The sequence below is a fragment of the Camelus dromedarius genome, chromosome 8, assembly GCF_036321535.1.
Source record: "Camelus dromedarius isolate mCamDro1 chromosome 8, mCamDro1.pat, whole genome shotgun sequence".
Lineage (NCBI taxonomy): Eukaryota > Metazoa > Chordata > Mammalia > Artiodactyla > Camelidae > Camelus > Camelus dromedarius.
Window position 1 is genome coordinate 58883771 of NC_087443.1, and position 21816 is coordinate 58905586.

Here is a 21816-nt window from a genome sequence, read left to right on the forward strand (position 1 = left end):
GGCTTCTGAATAGTTAGTCTCCTTCAGAGACAAAAGTTGAAGTCTAGCCACCAGATTCTCCGGGTACTGGGAACCACCCCCCACCCACCCTGCCCCGAGTCAGGAACACCGGTACTGAGAGAAGGAAAGAAGTCCCATCTTTCTAAGGGAGAGAAGTTCAAAATCAACCAGATGAGACTGGAACCTAGGCTGCCACAACGGGTCTCTTCATACTCTGCCTCTTCCCTTTATCAAGTCAGTTCTGAGCTCAGGCTGAAATATGAGAGACAGATGAATGAGATGGGGGGAGAACATACATGGAGACCCTGATGGACTCACTCATTTCCAGCTGGTGTGTCCTGGAGACGGGCCTCTGCCAGAGGATGGAGAGGGGTTTGGTCTGACACCCTGATGGGATGGCTTTTGGGCAGGCTGGTTGCTCAAACAGCCCATTCTGTGGGCTTGCAGGAAGGCAGGGCCCCTTTCTGTCCAGTATCATATCACCACCCTCCTCCATGCTCTATCTTCCTGGGAAAAAGGGAAGCAGGGGCCCAAAGAAAGGTAGACTCTATTTTGTTCTCGAAGCTTAGAAGAGGTGGCTGGGAATGTGTGAGGCTTGATTTGGGGCTGAGGTTGGGGCTTGCTCTTAGTTCCTGCTTCACCTTTGCAATCAGCCTTCCAGAACTCTCAGTGGATCCTTAGGGGGAGGGGGGGGTGCGTAGTAGGATCAGATCTGTCCCTGGGAGCCCTCATTCAGCCAGCAGCTGAATAAGAGGAGTTAAAAGCTGATACAAACCTTTAATTTGACTTCCAAGCAGCCTAGGATAGAGATGGGAAGGGACTAAAGGGTACCTGAGAGGTTATGTTAGGAGGCTGGTATTTTATAGTTATCCTTTATTGAGTATTTATTTTGTGTCAGATGGTGGACTGAATATTTTACATACTATATCTCATTAATGGTTAGAACCATCCTCTGAGGAAGTTATTACTACCTTTTGGTGCTCAGATAAGGAGACTGAGGGTCTTGGAAGTTAAAAACCACACAGTGGCTTTTAATTTGGTTAAATTTGAATTTGAATTTCAAATAAACTACAAATAATTTTTTAGCATAAGTATGTCCCAGATATCCCAAATCTCCAAATAGCGTGGGTATACTTATACTAAACTTGCTGTGTATCTGAAATTCAAATTTAACTAAGCTCCCTGCATTTTATCTGGTAACTCTAGGGTGGGACCCAGCTCTGCCCCATTCTCCCAGAAAGCCCTGAGGGAAATAGGCCTCAAGTAAAAGGTGGTCGGAACTGAACAGACAGCTCAGGCTGCACTGACAGCCCTTTTCTCTCTCTGCCTCCCAGAGCAGGGAAGGGCTTGGAGTCTGAGCTGACCTTCCCCACCCCCAGCTCTGCACTGGGAGAGTCAGAGATCACACTCCTTCACCAGTCCATAGGGATGGGCCGCTCAACGGGCAGACCACAGGTGGAGCACAGCAGGGGATCCTTGAAAAATAAATTTACAATTAAAGAAAAAAATCAAGAAATCTGAGATGGCAAAAAAGCATCAAAGAAGTCATCAAGAGAAAAATAAAAACCTCCTGACAATTACTGTACGGTTTAGCACTGAAATATACAATGGGGGTAGGGGTGGTGTGGGGGTCAATTGTATAATCTGTTCAAGGTTTCCGGCCCCTGAAGTTATAACCCAGCCCTCCCTTCAGGGCAGCCTAGCTCAGGGCCAGCCTGGGAAGGGGGAGACGGTGGGAGCTATTCCTTCTTGTCCCCAGTCCCCTGGTTTATCAGGCCTCGGATTGGGCTCAGGCCCTGGTCCTGCCCGAGCTCCCACTCTGGTTCGCCTTCTCCCTTCTCCGCAGGTTGAGCTCCGCGCGGCTCCACTCCAGGCTCCGTCGCCTGCTCCAGCGCTTGCTCAGGCGTCAGCTCGCGTTCAGGCTCCCGTTCCGACTCCCGGTACGGCTTGCTCAGCTTGCTCGAGGCGTCTCCCTACTGAAGAATTATGTTGCATAAAGCAGCCGCCACCATCTTGAACTGGCAGTGAACTTTGCTTTCTACATATAAATACAGATAGCAATCACACCCCAATCAGCGCCGAGGCTTCAGGGCATCATCTCAGCAACTCTAACTTTCCCATTACGATAATGTGATTTTCACTCAGTCTATAATATCACCAGCCATGAATAAAGCAACTGGCTCTTTCTGTCTCTCTCCTCCCTCCCCTCTTTCTCTGCCTCTCTCCCACCCTCCTCGGTCTCTTTTCTCTTGCTCCCTCACTCCCTCCTCTTCTGCCTCTCTGCAACCTCTCCTGATATCAGTCTCCATCTCTATCTCTGCATCTCTGAGCAACTCGAACTTCCTCTCCCATTCTCCCTTCCTCCCCTGTCCTGTGGGACTCACATTCCCTAGCTAAAGGTGAGGATTTGCAGTGCCCCGAGGGCTCAGTTAAGTTCTGCTCCCCAGCTCTGCCATCATCTGTCTTTGCCTGAAGGTGAGAAACTCTGTGGGTTTGGAGGTGGTGGGGCGGATGAAGGAATGGGGAGGGGAGGCTAGGAATTGGCTCTTTCTCTCCTCTCTCCTTCCTTAGGATGGCTCTCTGCAAGGATTCCCAGCAGGAATGCCAAAGCCAGAGATTCAGGAACTAAAGGCTCCAGCCAGGAGAGTTGAAAACTGCCTGCTTAGGGGAGGCTCCTGGAGATTATCTGGGTATTGGGGCCTCCAAACCCAATCAGATTCCAAGTGCCAGAATATTGTGAGTAGATGCAGCTGGTGAGAGGGTGCTCCGGAGAGGCCTGGGGAAAAGGAGGAGTTGGCCCAGACTTCAGGGGCCACTTATGAGTACACTGAGCCCTGAACTTGGCTGAGCTATCCAGGCTAGAGCTGCCTTTGCCATGACATGGGCTAAAAGCCCACAGACAGCCTTCATCAAGGTATCAGCCAGTTGTCAGAGCTCCTGGAATGGCCTTCTCTTGCCTTTGTGGACATTCTCTAGGATGGTGGTGGTGCTGGTGCTGGTGGGGGGGATTGTCTGTGCTTCTGATCATTCACTTATTCATCCCCCTGGATTTGTATCTCAGTTCTTTCATCTATTAGCTTTGAGATTGTGGACAATGCTCTTAAGTTCTCTAAGCATCAGTGTCCTCATCTATAAAGCAGGAAATAGTTGTATCTATCTAGTGAATAAAATAATGTATATAATGTGTTTTACATAATGTTTGGCACATTGTTTAATAAATGTTAGCTATTAATGTTACTGTTAGCAAATATTGAATAATTATCTGCCACAAGTGTTAGGCAGTACATCATGTAGGTTAAGAGCCTGGGGTTTTGAAGTCAGACTGAGTTTGAATCCCAGCTTTGCCACTTACCAACTTTGTGACCTTGGAAAAGTCACTTAGCCTCTCTGAGACTCAGTTTCCTCATCTGTAACGAGAATAATAGTCCCTACCTCAAAGTGTTGTGAGGGTTACTATTGCTATTCTAGTGCTTGTCATGGTGCTGACATATGGCAAGGGCTCTAGGAATATTAGCAATTAAGGGTCAGACCTGGCAGATCAAGCCATGAATGAGGCAAACACTGCCCTAAGTGGGGATGCTGAGGAATGAGACTGGAGAGAGCCTTACAAGGGAATTTACAAGATTTTGTACCTAATTGGATGTGAGAGGTGAGAGGGAGAGGATTCCCGGATGACCACCATGTTCTTATCTTGGGTGAATGGTTAGAAGTGACAGAGATGGGGAACAGAGGGAGTGAGACAGGTATGGGGAGAGTGCAAAATATTGAGTTGTGATAGGGACATGTACTTAGAAGGTCTGGAGTACATCTCAGTAACCCAGGATGTTAAGAGACTATTAAGAACAACTTTATCTCTGACATTTGGAAGTTAAGATGTTTGGTAGGAAATTGGAAATATGTGTGTGGAGCTCAAGAGAGAAGTCTTGTCAGGGTATATGGATTTGAGAGTTACCAGCATATGGATGGTAATTACAGGAAGGAGGTCGGTTACTTGAGAAAGACAAGTGGCAGAGAAGAGGGCCAAGGGTAAAGTCTTAGGGAGTATTGCCATTTAGAGGAGTGGTTTTCAACCTTGGCAGCACATTTGAATTAGCCAGGGAACTTGAAACACTAGTGTCTGGGCCCTGCCCCAGACCAGTGAGGTCTGAATCTCTGGGAATGAGCTATAAAAATTCCTTAGGTGATTGTAATATGGAGTTGGGACTGAGAACTAAAGGCTCAGAGGGAGGGCAGAGGAACAGGGCTAGCAAAGAAGACTGAGAAGGAATGTCCAGGAAGATGGGAAGAGTTCCAAGAAGGGAGAGTTCTAAAGCATCAAATAATGCAGAATAATAATGGTTAACCACTACTCAGTACTTATGCTATGTCAGGGGCTTTACATGAACTCGCTGAATCCTCCCAGAGGCCCTGTGAGGCAGGAACTATCATTATCATTGCCATCTTAAAGATAAGGAAACCGAGGCACAGGGATGTCAAGTACTTGCCCAAAGTCACACAACTAATAACCAGACCCAGGATTCAAGCCCAGGCAGGTCACTACTGAGTCTACGCCCCTAACTGCAGGGCTAGACCACCTCTCTTGCAGAGGCTGAGTGAGATGGGCACTGCCCATGCCTTTAGCAGTTAACTGGTCAGTATAGGCTTCAAAGGGGCCAGCTCTTCATTTCTCCTTTCCCTTCTTTCTGTCCCTTTCTCTTTTTCCTCTTGCCCTAGGTCACTCAGGTAGCTTCTCTCTCCTCCCTGGCCTTCCCCGACTGACAGGGCCAGGTGGAGTGGGTTCTCCTCCCTCCTTCTTGATGAGACACACAGTCTACCCCTTATGGGGGGGGGCACAATTGTGGGCACATGGCTGGTAGCCTCTTATTCATCAGGCTGAACATCTTTTGAAGTCTCCACAGTCTGGAAGAGGGTGGGGAGTTGGGGCGATGCAGAAGAAATAAAAGCTCTGATTGTCCTGGGAAGTAAGTCTTCCCAGTAAGTAGATGCTGAGATGGACCCTGAGAAGGAAAGAGACTGGAATCCACCTTCATGTGGAGGGGGTGTGAGCATAATCAGGCACCTGGATGCCCCTTTTTGCAGTTCCTACCTGACTTTGCCAGGCCCAGAAGAGTGGTTCTCAACCAGCCTGCATGTTAGAATTACCAGGGGGCTTTAAACACGTACCACAAGAGCCACCTTCAGAATAACTGGATCAGAATCTCTAGGTGTAGGGCCCAGGCATTGATGGGTTTTAAAAGCTCCCCAGGGGATTCTAATGTAGCCAGAGTTGAGAATCACAACCTCATGAAAAGAGCTCTGGATAAGTATAAAAAGACCCTGCTTCTAACCTTCACTTTATCACTTCCTAGCTGGTGGTCTTGGGCAGCCCATTGGACCTCTTCGAGCCTTGGTTTCTTATATCTGTAAAATGGGGTAGTGATCTTAAGACCCTTCCTGCCTATCTTATACAACTTGTTATGATGTGCAGGTAGACTGTTGGATGTGATGTATTTTGTTAATTATATAGGGCACTATATAAAAGTGAGATGGAATTAACCTATATAGACACTAAAATACAAATAAGCACACATGTTCACTTGGCACAGTAAGGACGCTTGAGTGTACACACACACACACACACACCTCAGACAGCTGCTGGTTGGGTTCTAAAAGCAGAGCTGTGGTTTTTCTAGACATGGCCTTTATGTTTTTAGCCTTCAGAATATGCCATTAAAATATGGAGAGATGATCTGGTGAGTGTGTGTATGTGTTTAAATGATTGCTAAAGTGTGGCATCATTTGAGTCTGTCTGTCAGCCTATCAGAAACGTCATCTATAACCTTCACTGTTTGCAGTTTAATCTCCGCTGCCTCCCCGCGGGCCCTGTTCTGACATTTTAAACCCCATAAATGACAGTAGTGCTCTAAGCCATTTTGAAAAAAGCCAAGCATTTGGAAAAAACACACATAGAGACATACCCCTAAATTCCCCTTCCCCTGAACACATGCTCACTCACGCTTATAAGTGGAATCACACACATGCTCACACCCCTGTACTAGCCAGTTTCGGGGAAGTCAGATACCAGCCAACGTAAGCACACACGTTTGATGGCAGGACACCGAGATATGAAAGCACAGCTGTGTATCTGGTGCCTGCATATGTGCTCCAGCTGATACACCTTTCTGCTCCCCTTCTCAAGTCCCATCCATTCCTCTGCTCTTTGGCCTTGAAAGAGAATGAAAGAAGGCAAGGTCCTTGGAAGGCTGATGCTCGGAGCAGTGGGGTGACATGGGAGGCTGAAGGGCCCCAAACATTGGTTTAGTGTTAGGCAAAGATGTACATAAAGAAGCTCAAGGTCTCTACTCTTGGAAAGCCCATGGGTAGAAGGGAAAAACAAGCAAATGAGTGCCCTACCAGCAACCAGATAGCCCACTACATTTGGGAACTGGAATGAAAAAAGAAAACTTAGAGATGCATGTTCAAGGATGAGCATATGAGTGTATAAGATGTTGACAGTGTGCTCCATAAGGCAGGGCCCTGGCAGCTCCTGGATGTGTCTCTAGGGCCTGGCACAGCGTGTACAATACACCAGAGGTTCCTAAGTACTTGTTGAATGAATGAATGAATGAATGAATGAAAGAATGTGTAAGTTCTAGAATAGTAGGCAGTAAGGGGAGTGTGTGTGTTAGCGTGTGTGTGATGAGAGTGGGAGATTGGCTAGTTAAGGACATTTTCTTAGAAGGGATGACTTCTAACCTAGGACTGAAAGAGAGAGGTCCACATCACATCTGATATCCATCTGTTCCAGGGTAAGTAGTTGATTTTTCTTGCTTTGAACTATCTCTGACTTTGTGGTGAGATCTCCCTACTGAAAGACAAGACAGACTTTTCTCCTTATATGTGAGGCATTTGTACCAGCAGAGGATAGGGATTGTGGGTGTCCCTGCTTGATTCAGAGGGGCTCTGTGGATTCTTTGCGGCAGCACTGGCTCCTAGGGCTCTCTCTTCCACCACCTCAAGTCTTCATGCATTTTAAGGAACTTGTTTCCATGGCAACCAATTAGTGTCAGAAGGTGAGGGTTGTGATGTCAGGATAGGGGTAGGGTAAGAAACCTTCATCCTTCACATCCCTGGCTCCCTGCTCAGTGTCTGCAGGCTTGCAGGGAAAGCTCCAGAAGAGGTGCAGGACATTGTACTCTTGAGGCACAGGTTCTGGGTCAGGAAGGGCCCAGGAATAGGGACTGAGTTGGAGATCTGACTCACCTGGCAGTGTCCCTACCTGTATTCCACTCCAAAATGCTGACAAGGCTGTGGGCCCAATAGTAAGACAGTGTGGGCATACCTAGAAGGGTAACAATAATCTAGGACCATTGCCTGTTCTCCTCTTTGTTCCATAGGAGAGAGGGATCCCAGGCTTGCTTTATTTAGGGGGCTGTAAACATGGCCCAGAAGGAAGTCTTAGTTCCTGGGAGAGGAGACCCTAACCTCAGGCCTCACTTGAGATCTGTCACCACCCCCTAGGGATGGATGCTCTGGCCCACAGGAGGGAAGTATATGCTTTAAATAAAAGAGTAGGAAGCCCAGCTAGGAAGGCATCCAGAGAGTATAGGACAGAGAATCCAATGGGCACTTAGCTCACTGATTCTTGGTGCAGAGAATGAGATGTGGGTAACAGAACTCTAGCAATTTGAACCCCTAGATCCTTAGGACCATGGCTAGGCTTTCTGAGGGACAGTTTGACCAATTGGGGAAGTCATTCTAATCAGGATATAAAAGGAAGAATGCAAAGGACCCTGTTGTTAGGGGAGAAAAGAAGGCTGGGTATTCATTTACTGGTTTCAGTTAGGTTCATCACCTAACCAAATTGTGTGAACCTCATCACACCAGCTGGGCAGGCCCTGCTGTGAAGATGATGAAGAAAACGATGATGATGATGATGATGGTAACTCCCGGCAGCTGCATTTTTCACAGCACTTACAAATGCTTTCATCCTTGTAGCAGCCCAGTTGGTAGGTAGGCAGGAATTGTCTACAGGTTGGGTCTGGAAGCCGACTCTGGGATGGAGATTATCCTGCAGAAGCTTCGCTGGGGAGTGCCCTTGGGATCATCAGCAGTGTGAGAGAAGGAACTGGAAAGAAGCAGGACTGAACAGAAGGAGAAGCTGGGCTGTGCTGCAGTCTCAGAAAAGGCTTTAGCCGACCACAGTGGGGGCTCTGAGGCTGGGATGACCCTTCAGAACCATCCGGAGCTGGGGAGAGGTGTCTGGGCCTCCATATGCCCAGGGTGACCAGGCATTGGATGCAGGCTCCCCAGGGAAAGGGGCATGACCTTAAGCAAGGCAGCTCCCTTCAGCAGAGACAAGTCCAAGGAAAGCTGACAGGTCAGGGCAGCACCTGGAGAACAGCCTTGAGTACGGAGGAAAGGGCAGCAGTGCCACACAGCCTCCACCACAGCAATCATCAGTCTTCTTTTGAAGATGAGGAAATCGAAGTTCAGAGCAATGACCTGCCTCGTCAGACTGCTGTCATACAGGTAGGGTCGGGGAATAGTTTCAGCATCATAGACTTAGTCTTGGCTTCAGGGAGAAGGGATTTCAGTGTGACTACCTGAGGAAATCATTCAGGGAGTCCTCTCCCTGGGCTCCATAGAGGACAGGCAACTGGAGCTGAGGGTGCCCTGGGTGGGAGTCTGGAGAGACAGCTCAGTGCATTGGCTCAGAGTAGACAGAGACAGGGTGCAGCGACCCTGTGCCAGGCCTCCTGAGAGCCCACTCACCTCTGCTGAGGTCCAGGGAGCCACCTCCCCCTCCAGAAAGGGGCGGCTGTAGCCTTAATTCTTCTCAGCACAGAGGCCGCAGAGCTGGCTGATTTGGGCTGCAAGAGAAGCTTTCCTGAAAGATGTGTTGGACTGACCAAAAGATGAGGGGCTTTGAGGAGATTATTCTGTCTGCTTGATGCCTGTTGCCAGAGCTCCCCAGGAATACTATCTCTGAGGGTCTCCCTGGGGGACTCTGGAAGGGGGCAGAGCAGTCAGTAGGGGTCCAGCAATGGTCAGCCTCCCTGGTCAGTCCCAGGGACAACCAGCTGCATCAGGAAGGCCTGGCAGAAGATGTTTGTTTGCTGAGGGATTGACAGCGGTGAGGGAAGGAGTAGACAAGGTGACAGAAGGTGAGAGATATAAAAGTGGAGGCCAAGAGAACAGGGAGGGGGCTGGCTCCCTCAGAACCAGTCACTCCCACAGAAACGAACTGAAGGAAGGAAGTCCTTGGTCTGGGCTACTTTGCAGGCTCCTGGGCTAGGCCATCTAGGTCCTATTAAGGATTCCGGAAGTCACTGAAGTGTGTCATGGACATGTGTGGTAGGGCGGGGCCTTGACAGGATCAGATGAGCTTGGGAAATGGTGTGGAGACAGTCCACACCCATCCCTCACCTTCACATTGGAATTGCTAGGTCCACAGGCTGGGAGTGACAATGGTTCTGACTCTTGTTTCTCCCAAGTCTCCCTGGCTAGGGGTGGGAGAGAGCCCTCTGTTGCCACTGGGGAGGGGCCCAGAAATTCAAGAGGCAAAGGGACAGGAACCTGATGGCAGCTCCAGAGTCTCTGCCAGGGATACTCACAAGGATCAACTAGCCTCTACCCAGTAGCTACTTTACCCTGAGGGCAATGGGCATGTGCCCCAGGGACCCGGTCCTTGTTTGTTTCTGGGAGGCAAGAGTGAGTGGCCACAGCTTTTGTCCAGGAGGCTCTGATCAGAAAGGGATTTTTTTTTTTTAAACCCTGCCACTTGCCCTTCCCCCATACACAATTCCCTTCATGACCTTGTGACTCCTCCATTAGGTCTCCTTTCTTCTTGCTTCAAGAAAAAGCCAAGCGGGGAGGGCTGGGGACCAGGGAGGGAGGCAAGGCGGCAGAGAGGCTGAGCCAATCATGGGTCTGCAAGGTGCAAAGCAATCAGCGGAGCCGCTGGTGAGCGGGTCACTCAGTAGTGTGCACATCAGGGTGAAATCCTTTCAGCTCTTCGCCAAACCCCTAGTGAAAGACAATCAGGCTCGCTGTCACCAAGCTAATTCTGTCTATATAAAAGCAGTAATGAAATTCACGGCAGGATTACCCTCTCCATCCAATGGGCCAGCGTTGTGGTGACATATCTCTCTTATTGCCCGAATGTAACACACCATCTAATTTACGTCGTGTAGCGAGCAGGAATGAAATGTTCATAAAGAATTGCTGCATCTCGTCACCTTAACTGCGGCCCGGGGCTCTGAGGCATCTGTCAGGGAGAGGAGCAGGAGGAGGGAGGGCGGGCGGGGCTCAGGGAGCAGCAGCCGGGGGCAGGGGTGCTGGGGGGTGGTTGTTTCTTAATAGGGTGAAGTGGAGGCAGAGGGAGGTAGGGGCTGGGGTCGGGTAGGGAGAGGAGTGAGAAAGGGGGGGCGCATGGAGGGCTTCGGGGAGGCAGGGATAAATAAGGGTAGGATGAAGTGGTCTGTAGGGAGTGTTTGGAAGTCTGCGTAAGTGTGGGGAGCCAGAGACTCTGAGAAAGTACGTGTGTTTGGGTTTGGGTGAGTTTGGGAGGATAAATGAGTGCCTAGTTAGTTGGGAAAATGACCCTCTGAGTGCCTCTCAGATACTTCAGGGCCCCTGGTAGTCTCTCTCTCATTCTCTGGAAATAGAAATCTGTCCACCTCTGAAGGCTATCAGAACCAAACTCTTGAGCAGGTGAGAAAGGAGACCTTTAATGAGGTGAGCAAGGAGCAGACAGACTCTGGCAGCAAGTTTATAAACCCAGGAGTCATCCATGACTTCTCCCGCTTCCTCATCTGCCCTGCAGGACCCGACCATCAGTGAGCCCTTTCACCCCCACACTAAAGTGTTTTTCTCATCCATCCTTTTCTCTCTGTCTCCACCTCCATAGTCCAAGGCCACTGCCATTTGTTGCCTACCTAATCAACACCCCCCGACTGGTCTCCCCCTGTGCCCTCTTGCCCCACCCCAACTCAGTCAGGTAGTGATCATGCCACTACTACCATCCCTCAACTTGAAACCCTGTTATGGTGTCCCCTTGCTCTGAGGACAAAGACTAGAACCCATGGTTCCGACTTCTTGGCCCTACTCAGTTGCATGCTGTGTCCCAGCCATATTGGCCTTTTCCTGTTGTCTGAATGTACTGTGTTCTAACCAGCCACGAGGACTGTGCACAGGAGGTTTCCTCTCCTCAGAAGACTCCTCTTGGTGGCCGCAGCACCACTCCGCATGGCTTTAACTCCCACTCACTTCAGATGCTGAAATGTTGCAGCCTGGAGGAAGCCTTCTGTGACTCCCCGGAATTGGTTAGCTCGTTCTTCTTTGATGTGCTTTCTTAGCATCATTTACAACAGACTATTTGATTACAGCCTGTATTTTCACACTGGACTCTGAGTTCCATGAGGGCAGGGATCCATGTCTGTTTGACTCACTGTTAGGTTTCCAACAGTGCAATATCCAGGGACATTGGGGCTGCTTGATAATTATTTGTGTAATAAAGAAATAAGGGGCCTGCACAACCACTACAGGGCTACGTATCCTGCTCTTTCCTTCTTTGATTTTTTCAGCAAACATCCAGTGAGTGCCTCCTGTGTGCCAGGCACTGTCAGAGGCACCGTGGTCACAATGTGAAGACACAATCCCTGCCCCTGTGAGGAACTCACAGTCTGGTGGGGAGGACAGACAAATAAATAAAACAACCATGGTCCTAAACCTGTCCTGGGCTGCTTCACTCTAGAGAAGAGCCACGTCCTGGGTCCACTGTCAGAGCCCCCTACGAGGAGGGGCTGATCTTCTGGGGCCATAAAAAGTTCTCCCAAACTGCCCCCAGACACAGCTCAGCCACCTTGAGGGGAAAAATAGCAAAAGAAAGAGACTTTATTAAACAGTCATAATTGGAGTTCTCTCATTGGTGATAATAACAACAAATAGCATATATTTAGAATCAACTACATGCCAAGCACCTCAACTCATAATCCTCACAACTGTGACACCTACGGATTATTATCCCTGGTGTATAGATAAGGAAACTGAAGCCAACTGAGTTTATAGCGTGCCCCCTAAAGGTTACATACCTGGCGCAAAATGCTCAGTAAATATTTATTGTGTGAGTGAGTGAATGAGAAACTAAGTAGAAAGGGCAGGTGTCAAGCCCAGGCTTTCTGGCTCCAGAGCTCCTGGGCTTTCTACTATTACTTTTAGGCAACTAATTTTGGACTCTCAGGGTGGCCAGTATTAGAAAAATAACCTGAGGTTGGACTCTGGAACGTTGCCTCCTCCTGACCCAGACCCTAGTCTGTCCATTCATAGCCTTCCCACAGATACACATGACACCTTAGATACCAGGCCTGGCCATGGCAGGAAGATTAGGTTTAGAGGAGACTGGACCTTAATCTCTCTGGGGAGATGCCCATAAGGTGAGCTCTTCCCAATCCTACCCTGTCTTCCTCCAACACTCCAGGCTAAGTTAGCTTATCAAGAAGCCTAGGAAGGGATCTTTGTGGGAGATAGAACATCATCCCCATGTGTATAGAATCAACCACATCTTGTAGTATGTCCCTTGTGCCTAAGAAGTGTGGTCTATTCTCATGAATTCAGTGCTGTTTACTCACCAGGTGACAGATCTGTGTGTGTGTATATTGTGGGTGGGCATGTGTTCATGTAGGTGGACACATATATCAATAAACGCATCCTTTTTTAATTCTCTCATATCCCAGTGGTATCCATTCTCTGTGTATGGAGACACCTGAGTCTGTACCCTGAAGTTCCCTCCCCAACAGACATCTATGTATATGTTACCCTGAAGCTGTTTTTCCCTCTTGCTTCTATCCCCGACTCCTGGAAACTATATATGACCTTCTGGCTAACGCTGACAGGCCACAGACTGGGATTGTGTGCCATGTGTTTCCTCTTATTCTGAGGAAATTTCTGCTCCCTGCCAGTGGGTAACTTTCTCTTTATCAAAGAGCTAATGCATAGATGTATCATCAAAGAGATAATATATGCCTGGCACACAGTAATCACTCAATTCATGTTAGCTATTAACATTATTATAGCTCATTTGTCCTCCCTGACCAGAGGGCGTCCCTCCTTCTCCCCACAGCCCTCCTAGGGCTGGAAGTACAAGTACCCATATCCACTCCTGCCAGGGAGCTGTGTGAGGCTTGGTGCACTTACAAGGATTTCCTGGGGTGAGAGGGCTCTGGGCCATTGTCATCTAGATCTCTCAGTAGGACAAAAATCTCCCACACCCCTGGCAGACAGAACTCACTCATATTTTTTAAGGTTTCCATAAAATAAGTCTCAGGAGTATTTTTAGACATTGCATCCAAAACCTTAAACTTCTAAGACACAGATCGTTTCCTAAACCCATCCTCTGGCGCTGACACCTTTTCTCAGGCTGGATCTGAGGCCAGACCCACTGGCCAATGCCCACCTGAGAAGAGCAGTTACAGTGATGACACCTGATAATCCTAATGCCTTTCCTTTGGCCCAGGTGGCCTATCCTTCCAGCTAGTGATCTGTTTTGTGGCTCTGCCAGGAGCTGATATTCTAAACCAGACCCACTTCTTCAGGTGAAGCTAGATATCATTCAAGTTGAATGGATACAGAGCATTCAGTGAGCAGAGGCCGGGGAAGGCAGGGAATGAGAGAGGGAAAACACAACGAATGCTGCAAAGAATCAGGATTCTTCAGACAATATTTGTCCTTGAATTGGCATCAGGCATTCTTTTCAGGGTCTGTGGAAACTCAGGGATCTGTGCCTAGAAGTGTATTAAGATTAAGTTTTGTTTGGTTGTTTTTGAATAGGCAAGAGGAGAAAGGAAAATTCTATGGAACAGATAAACCAGAAGAGGTTGGTGATGGATTAAACACTGGAATCCAACCTTGTCAATGCGTTTATTTGATTTCCACATTTTCCTACCCCTTTTATTCCCATTCCTCTTTCCCCTCCCCCTAGACTGACATAAATGATACCCTGATGACTATTTCAACTGCAACCCTATATAACCAGGGAAGCCTGAGCTCCCCAGCTGCCGGCAAGCTCTGATCCTCTAAACCCAGAGGGACCAGCTGGTCAGAGTTCTCAAGGTTGGCAGATCCCGAGTGCAAATTTGGCTTCTGCTACCAACAGACTCTGATCATGACATATCACTTAACTTCTCTGGCTATTGGCCTTAGTATTAGCCTCCTGCTTTCCCCTCCACACACACCACCCCAGATGATAGTAAGAAGCATCCTGAATTTCTTGAAAAAGGATTCTAGAAATTCGCCTTTCCATTTCCCATTCTAATTACCAGATCAGAATGTAGTCCCCTTGAGGATTAGCTTGGTCTTGGGTGGGCCAGTCCTCTTCACTGTTGGCCTGGACAGCTGTGTTGCCCATCAGGAGAGGGTGAGAATGGATGGGTGCAGCTCAGCTCTGCTGCTGGCTGAGTGCATGACTTGTTATGATAACAGCAAAGAAAATTTTCAGCCTCTGGCTTGTCTGATGGCTTTGTGTGTACCTATAGATACCACATAGTTTAAAACTGCATCAGCTGAAGGCATCAACCAGCATCCAACCTGCTTAGAGTTTAGTATAATGGTAAGGGGACATCTAGCATGTAGATAAAACTCAAAAGACTTCAAAATGGAGACTAATTGGTGACTCAAAGAAATAGGCATAAATTCCTATTAAGTAAGGCTCAACTCCCTTGCTCTCCAGGCCCTCCCAGAGCCAGAAACTCAGTTTGGTGGTCATTACCTGCTCAATGTCATTAAATTCTTTGGTAATCTGCAAGGATATGTAATTATGCTGTAGTTAGTGATTGTTCACTAAGTAAACCCTTGGTGTAGTTACCATGTAAGTCAACAGTATTTACAGGGTATTTTTTTCTGCCTGTAACTCAAAGCCTTACCGAAACAAATTGGAATTGCCTTCTGGAGGCCGTTGTTATAAATTACAGACCCAACATCTGTCCACATCTGCAATGTCTAGACAGCCTGTCTCAGCTACAGGAGAGGAGAGAGACGAACGAGGGAAAGTGAAGGAGACATGAGGAGTGGCAGAGGGAAATCTCAGATTTGCACAATTTTTCTCTCCAGAGGTTTACCCAAATGAATCCTGTGCTGACTTCTGAAATGGACCTGAATCTTCAGCATCCTACCACTGAGCTCTGGAGGGTTCGGGACCCAATCATCACCCCCAAGTGTGTTGGCAATGCAGCCGCTTCCATTGGGTCACATCTCTGCCCTGACAGCCTCCCTGAGGTCACAGTGGGGCCTGAAATTTGCAAGTACAGAGACTGATGACAGCCGGACCAAGAGAATTGGCTGCTTCTCCAAATTCCCTCCATCCCCTCGTCTGCTGCTCCAACTCTCACCCCCACCTGGCTCAGCTTTTTGGGGGGCAAGGCATTCATTTGCCTCCCTTTCCTGTGGTCCTTCTCCTGCACCCACGATAAGCAGCCTGCCCGTCAGCTGAGTGATTGTATTTTTTTACAGTTCCTAGCACAAACCTTCTCATTTATATGTAAAGCAGCCATTAGTCATAGCTCCGTTCCCACACACTGCCTGATGTACAATCACATTTTGCAGCGGATGAATCTTTCCACACAGCTGCTCTGCTATGAATAATCCGTCTCCAGGCCCATAAATCAGAAAAAAATCATGCACCTCGTTCGCCTGATCCTTACACAAAGTCATATATTTTACATGAGGACGAGCTAAATATTCATGAGTCTTAAAGGCTTTTTTCATAGGCACTTGTTGGGGTTGTTTTCTACTAGTGGGGGGATACCAAGGTTGTATTTAGGAGAACCAGAGATTTTAGAGAGGAGAGAGGAAGGTAAGAGAGTCTGCGTGTGTGCGCGTGTGCATGTGTGTGCGTGGGTGTGTGTGTGTGTGTGTGTGAGAGAGAGAGAGAGAAAGATTGATTGAGATTCCAAGCTTATCTCTTAGTCTAGGAGTCATGTGGGACAAAGGATGCTCATGTGAGGTCTTAAAAACATGATAAATACTTGTTTACCTGAGCTTTTATCCTGCTCAGAGCCATGAATATTGCCTCACTAACTTTCAAGGTCATTTCACGACCTTTGCCCTCTTAACTGTGCAGCAATGATTTTGGCTCTTCTCTGTGTAGGGAGGTAAATGGGAGCCCCAACCTGATTTGATAAAAGCAGAATTGGGGGTGAGGGAGGGAGACCTGAGAAATGAGGAAACCACTCTGCTGCTAACAAAGCCTCCAACCCACACACAACTTCAGGCCTCCAGCAGCTTCCTGGGATTTTGTTTATACCCCATTCTGGTTCCAGAGAGCATGTAAGGCAGACTTCCTCAACCTCTGCTTTATCTCTGTCCTCTGGTCTATCTCTGTCCACTCACCCTCTTACCCCCCAGGCCCTGACCACCGCATCCTGCTCGAAGGCTTCTGTGCTGATGGCCCACGTGCACTGCCAGGAATACTCTCCCTGCACGGCTCCTCAAACTCCCTCTCTCCCCTGAAATGCAAACTTGACCCCTCCAAGAAGCCTCCTTCCACTAAACAGAGGAGAAGGAGTTACCTGCCTTGCCGTGCAAGCCCCTACCCTTGCCTTCCATAGCTAAACCACTCATCATACCAACTTCTCTGCTGGCAGGTGCTTTTTCATTTTATTCTGGCATTCGCTTAGCATTTGTCTGTGTGTTCAGTGGCGCTGTCTGTCTGACTCATTAATACCGTGGTCTGCAGTGGTGATGATGATGTGTCCTCAATTCCCTGGGAAGGGTAGAAAATAATTCATCCTGGATTTCACTGACAAGATTAAGAGCATATTTCTAGGTAAGATTTCTTGGGTTTAGCTGTAGATTTGGAAACATAGATAAGCTCTCAGACTCTTTCCGCCTTCAGCGGATAATGATAATGTCTTGGGCTCCAGTAGCTGTCCTTAGATAAAGAACTGTATCAGAACTAGTGGCACCTCTGTGGGGAAAATTACTTCTCTGCTTAACAGATGGGCAAACTGAGGTATAACCTTGGCCTTTCTCAAGTCAAATCAAGAGGAGATGACAGGAAGTTGCAATTACATCCGAGTTAACTTTTATGATTTTGACTCAGGGTATCAAGTTTTTTTCCACCTACCCACAGGGTGAAAGGCCAAGCATCAAAGCCTTTCCCATTTCTCTAAGTTCCACAGGTTTGTCTACTCTGCTACCCGTGGCTCCTCCCGCTCTCAATACACTCTTACAAATGTTCAGAAAGAATTAAGAAAAAACCTGCCAGAGAGGAGGAAAATGTCCAAACGATCACAGATGGCCGACTCGCGAATTTAATTTAAAATCATTCTTTATTATCCAAAATATTAAAATTAAAGCTATAATGCCCAAAGGAAAACACAGATTAAAACCCCCTATGTTTCACAGCCTCTTCCTCAGGGGGTCCCCAAAACACTGAGTGAGAATGCTTTGAAAAGAAGGCAGGCGTGCAGGAGCAAAGAGCCAGCTGTAGATCACTGAGCCAAACTCTCGGTGACTGACCCGATCTGCTTCCCTTAAAGCCAAACACCAACTGTTTCATGTGCAATTAATGATTGCCCTGGCAAATGAAAGTGCATCAAGTCATCACAGGCATCATTGAATGAGAAGACACACAGCAGTCACAGGTAGCTCGTCCCTGGCATCTACATAATGATATTACCAGGCTAATCTAGGCTCAGAGATTTAATTCTGCAAAACACCATGCACTAAATATTTATATTCATAAAAGGGCTAAGCAGGGATAAAGCCCACGTGCTGCCTCTAGGCTCCCCATTTGTCTAAAATGGGCTGTTGGCTCATTTGCTGGGGTGTACGGTTGGGGGTCAAGGGCATCAGTCAAGTGTCAGTAGAATCCCAGTGTTTCTGGCCCCCAACCCTTCAAAAGGGGCTCATTGCTGGACTGGATATTTAGAGATACCCAGGAGAAGGCAAATCCCTTTCTTCTCTGGAGATGTCAAAGCAGAAAACTCATATATCAATTGAGAAAGATGCAGTAGAATGGATGAGAAGGTCTGTTTCCATTTCTCTGGTGCAGAAAATCAAAAGACCGGAGACTGCTAGAGTCATCCCTTACAAATTTCAAGATCTCAATTGCAAATATATTTCTGGTTCTTGGTGCCACAATGCTTGAACTGTAAAACTGAAAAAGAGAGCCTCTCCAAATAAACCAATGCGGATGGAAAGAATAGGTGTTTTCTTTGGCCATTTTTGGTCTCCATTTCCTCTATTGGAGCCTAAATCTGACCTACGGCCCTTACTCAAATGTTCTCCTTGCAGTGCATTACTGGGCCTGCTGCCTCCAGCATACAAGGCAGAAGACCTAACCCAGCTTGGCCTTGGAGGTTGCTATGACCATTTCTGGATCCATCCTGGAGACTGCTCTCCTCTCCCCACTCACACCTCAAGCCCAATTCTTTCAACCCAGCCCCCTCTGCCCTTTCTCTCTCCTTGGCAGAAAATGTAGATGATGGAGCCTGTCTGTTCCCTGTGCACACCATGACTTGGAGCCTTCAGCAACTTTTCCAGGGCTCTGAGTATTATAATCAAGATGAGATCAGCTAATAAAAATTACTTTGGTTACAATCCAAAAAGATTAACCAGCCTTAAGGGTTTCATGGCTATGCGTTACACTTTTCAATTTTCCTGCAATTAAGCTAACAACAAATAATATTGACAAATAAACTGCCAGATCTGCTAGCTGAAGCCCTGCCACAGGAAGGGAGGGTGGTTCTGCCGCTGAGTGATTGTCCAGCCATTGCCTGCTGGTGAGGTCCAGCCTTTGAATTCTAACATGCTGAGGCATTGGCACGCTGGCTATGTGGGTAGAGAGGTGATGAGGAATGGTTGCTGGCTTTGCTTCTAAGAAAGAATTTTAAAAAGATGATATTCCTTACTCTTGCCTTCCTACCACCACTGAAGGATTTTCCTGGTTTCCACTAATTTATCAACTTCCTACTAGAGAAAATCCAAGGTTAGGAGACCATATTCTCATAAGGCACAACTATAGCAACTCATTGACTAATTCAGAGTCACAAATCTGGGGCATAATATAAATTAGACCTAGCACTAATAAGATTTGGGGGTGGGTAAGACCAAGAGTGTCAGTGGAAAACCTCTCCCATACAGATGCTGATAGGGGTCTATGGAGGCTAGACTTCTCCCTGCCTGGCTGCCCTGGCATCAGGAAGTGTAGGAGTCTGCAAGATGGTTTGGATGCTGTCTATAAAGCTAAAGCCCAATAACTTCTCCAGTTATTTCTATTACTCAGCACCAGAGAAGACAGCAGAAGGAAGTGCTGGGGGAGGAGAATTTCAAAAGGAGTAAAGATCATTGTTACCATTTAATGAGAGTTTACCATGTGCCAAGCACATTTTTTACAGCTGAAAAAAATGAGGCTTGGAGAAGTTAAACAGTGGTTCAAGGAATTGAACCCAGGTTTCAGTTCCAGAGCCATGTTCTTAGCCACAAAACCAATGAAAACTACCAAACGATTATGAGTATAAAAAATGTCATCCTATAGCAGAATCTAAATTCCAAGTGAGAAACAGTACATCACACCTCAGAGTCATGCTCACTTTCATATGATATTTGACCTTCATCAAAATGAACAAATATCAACAAGAATCCAGGATCCTGGGCCAAATGGGTGAGTGAGAACCTCTTCTGTTTTTCAAATTACAAGGAGCATAGGACAATCTTTAAATTGTCTGGGAAGCTTGAAAAGCAGGTTCATGGGTCCCACCCACTCTTACTGAGCAGAATTTCTAATATGGGGCTCATGAGTCTGCTGTTTAACAAGCTCTCCAGATGATTATTATGCATCCCAAAACTGGAAAACCATTGATATGAACACTGCCCTCAAATAGTTTTTATCAAATTCAAACTCCTGCTGGGGCATCCAGTCCACTAATCTGATACTAGGCAGCCTTCACCCCCTCCACTCTACTTATCCCTTCATTCTTTCATACGTGCCAACTGCATTTCTTTGTTCTAATTCACCCTGGTCTCTGACTGCACCTGTGCTTTCCCCACCACTCCTCACCTGTGTTTGTGTTTTACGCACCTGGGCCTGGAATGGCCTCTTTCTCTCCTTCTTGCTCTCTGTTCTAATGTAATTTTTATTTAAGTGTAATATACATACAGAAAAGTGAACAGGATAATAAGGTTACAGCTCAATGAATTTTTTCAAAGTGTATATACCCGTGTAGCCAGCATGAAGTCTCTCTCTTTTTTAAACACAAATTTGACTCTAAATAGCACTGAAGAGTAATTTAAGTCTTTAGTCTCTTAAAGGGGCAGCAAGAAAGGGAAATTCCACCATACATCACTCTTTAAAGACCTCTCCTTTTGGAAGCTTCTCCCTGCCAACATCTCTCTCCCTTCTTCCCTTCTTTTCTTTCCTTACACAAATATTTATTGGTCACTTACCATATTATGTGCTGAGTCAATAATGATGAACAAGATATACCTGGGTCCTGGTCTCACGAGGGGGACGAATGAAACACGGAAGGGAAACAATGATTATAAATTTGCTAAATTCTCAGAAGGGACTGACTGGGTGCTCTGGTGCCCAGAGTGGGAGGAGTGTCTGACAGGGGAGGAGAATAGAGCAGCTCAGGGGAGAGTATGAATAGCAAGGGCAAAGGCTCTGAGGTGGGACAGAATTTGGCTCAAGGGAGAAATTCTTTTTCCTTCCCTTCTGATTTTGGTGGCCTCCCCTCAGCCTTTTCCTCCCATCTTCACAATCTCTTCCACCAGAAGCTTCCTACCTTGTCTGCCTCTTTTTAGAGGGCCAATTTATCATTTTCTTTCAGCAGAATAAAAGTTCATTAAAACAAACCCTGACTGCTTAGTGATGTAGAAAAGAAGGGAAGAATGTGAACTTGCACTTTAGTTTTTCAGTCCCAGAAATGTCTGAATAGGATTTATCCACCTACACTTTGGAATCAATCCTGAGTCTGTCCTCAAGGGAGTTGTCCCTGAACTAAGTCTACAGGAAGCCTCTGAATTGCCTCCTTTCTCTGGGAGAATCAGAGTTCTGTTCAGGAACTCAGAGGTTTAGAATCAAGTCCCATCTGTGGTTTCAGCAGCAACACTGCTTTGTTCTGAGCTAACAATGTCACCTATAGCCCTGGCATTAAAGGGAGGGGGCAACACAGCCTGTGCCCCAAAGGGTTTCGTTGTGAGCCATTCAAATTCTCACCTAGCAATGATGACTTGAATAAAAGTGTGAGAAGCACAAAGAGACCTGAGGATTCAAGAGTGGCCTGATGGCTCTGTCATCTGGCTTTCTTCCTGCCCACGTCAGTGTGGGGCCTTGGTGCCCTCTCACCCGAGAGGGAGGCAGAGCAAGTCCTTCCACTTGTCTCTCCTCTCCCTTTCCACCTCCACTCCCTAGACCATCCTAAGATCCTCAGATCCTCTTTCAATCCTGTCTCCCACGGTCTGGCCTCTACTCCCTCAGTTAGATCCCTGACAGGTGACTGACTTGGGGAGAATGTTGGGAGGTGAGCCCTCATCACAAAATAATTACATCTTTCAAAAGCCCAGCTTTACAACCTTTTGTACATCACCAGTGTTACGTGATAGAGCATCTCTTTCCATTAAATTCTCTGTGTTCTGGAGAAGGTGAATTAAAACAAACTAAAACAACAACAAACCAAAACCCAAAAAACAAACAAACAAACAAAAACCCAACCAACTACTCTGTCATACCAAGATTCAAGTTGAGGCCTCAAAGCCAAATCTTGGTAAAGGAATCTGTTTTTGTTTTTGTTTTTGTTTTTTTAATTTTCTTTTGGGGGAGAAGTAATTAGATTT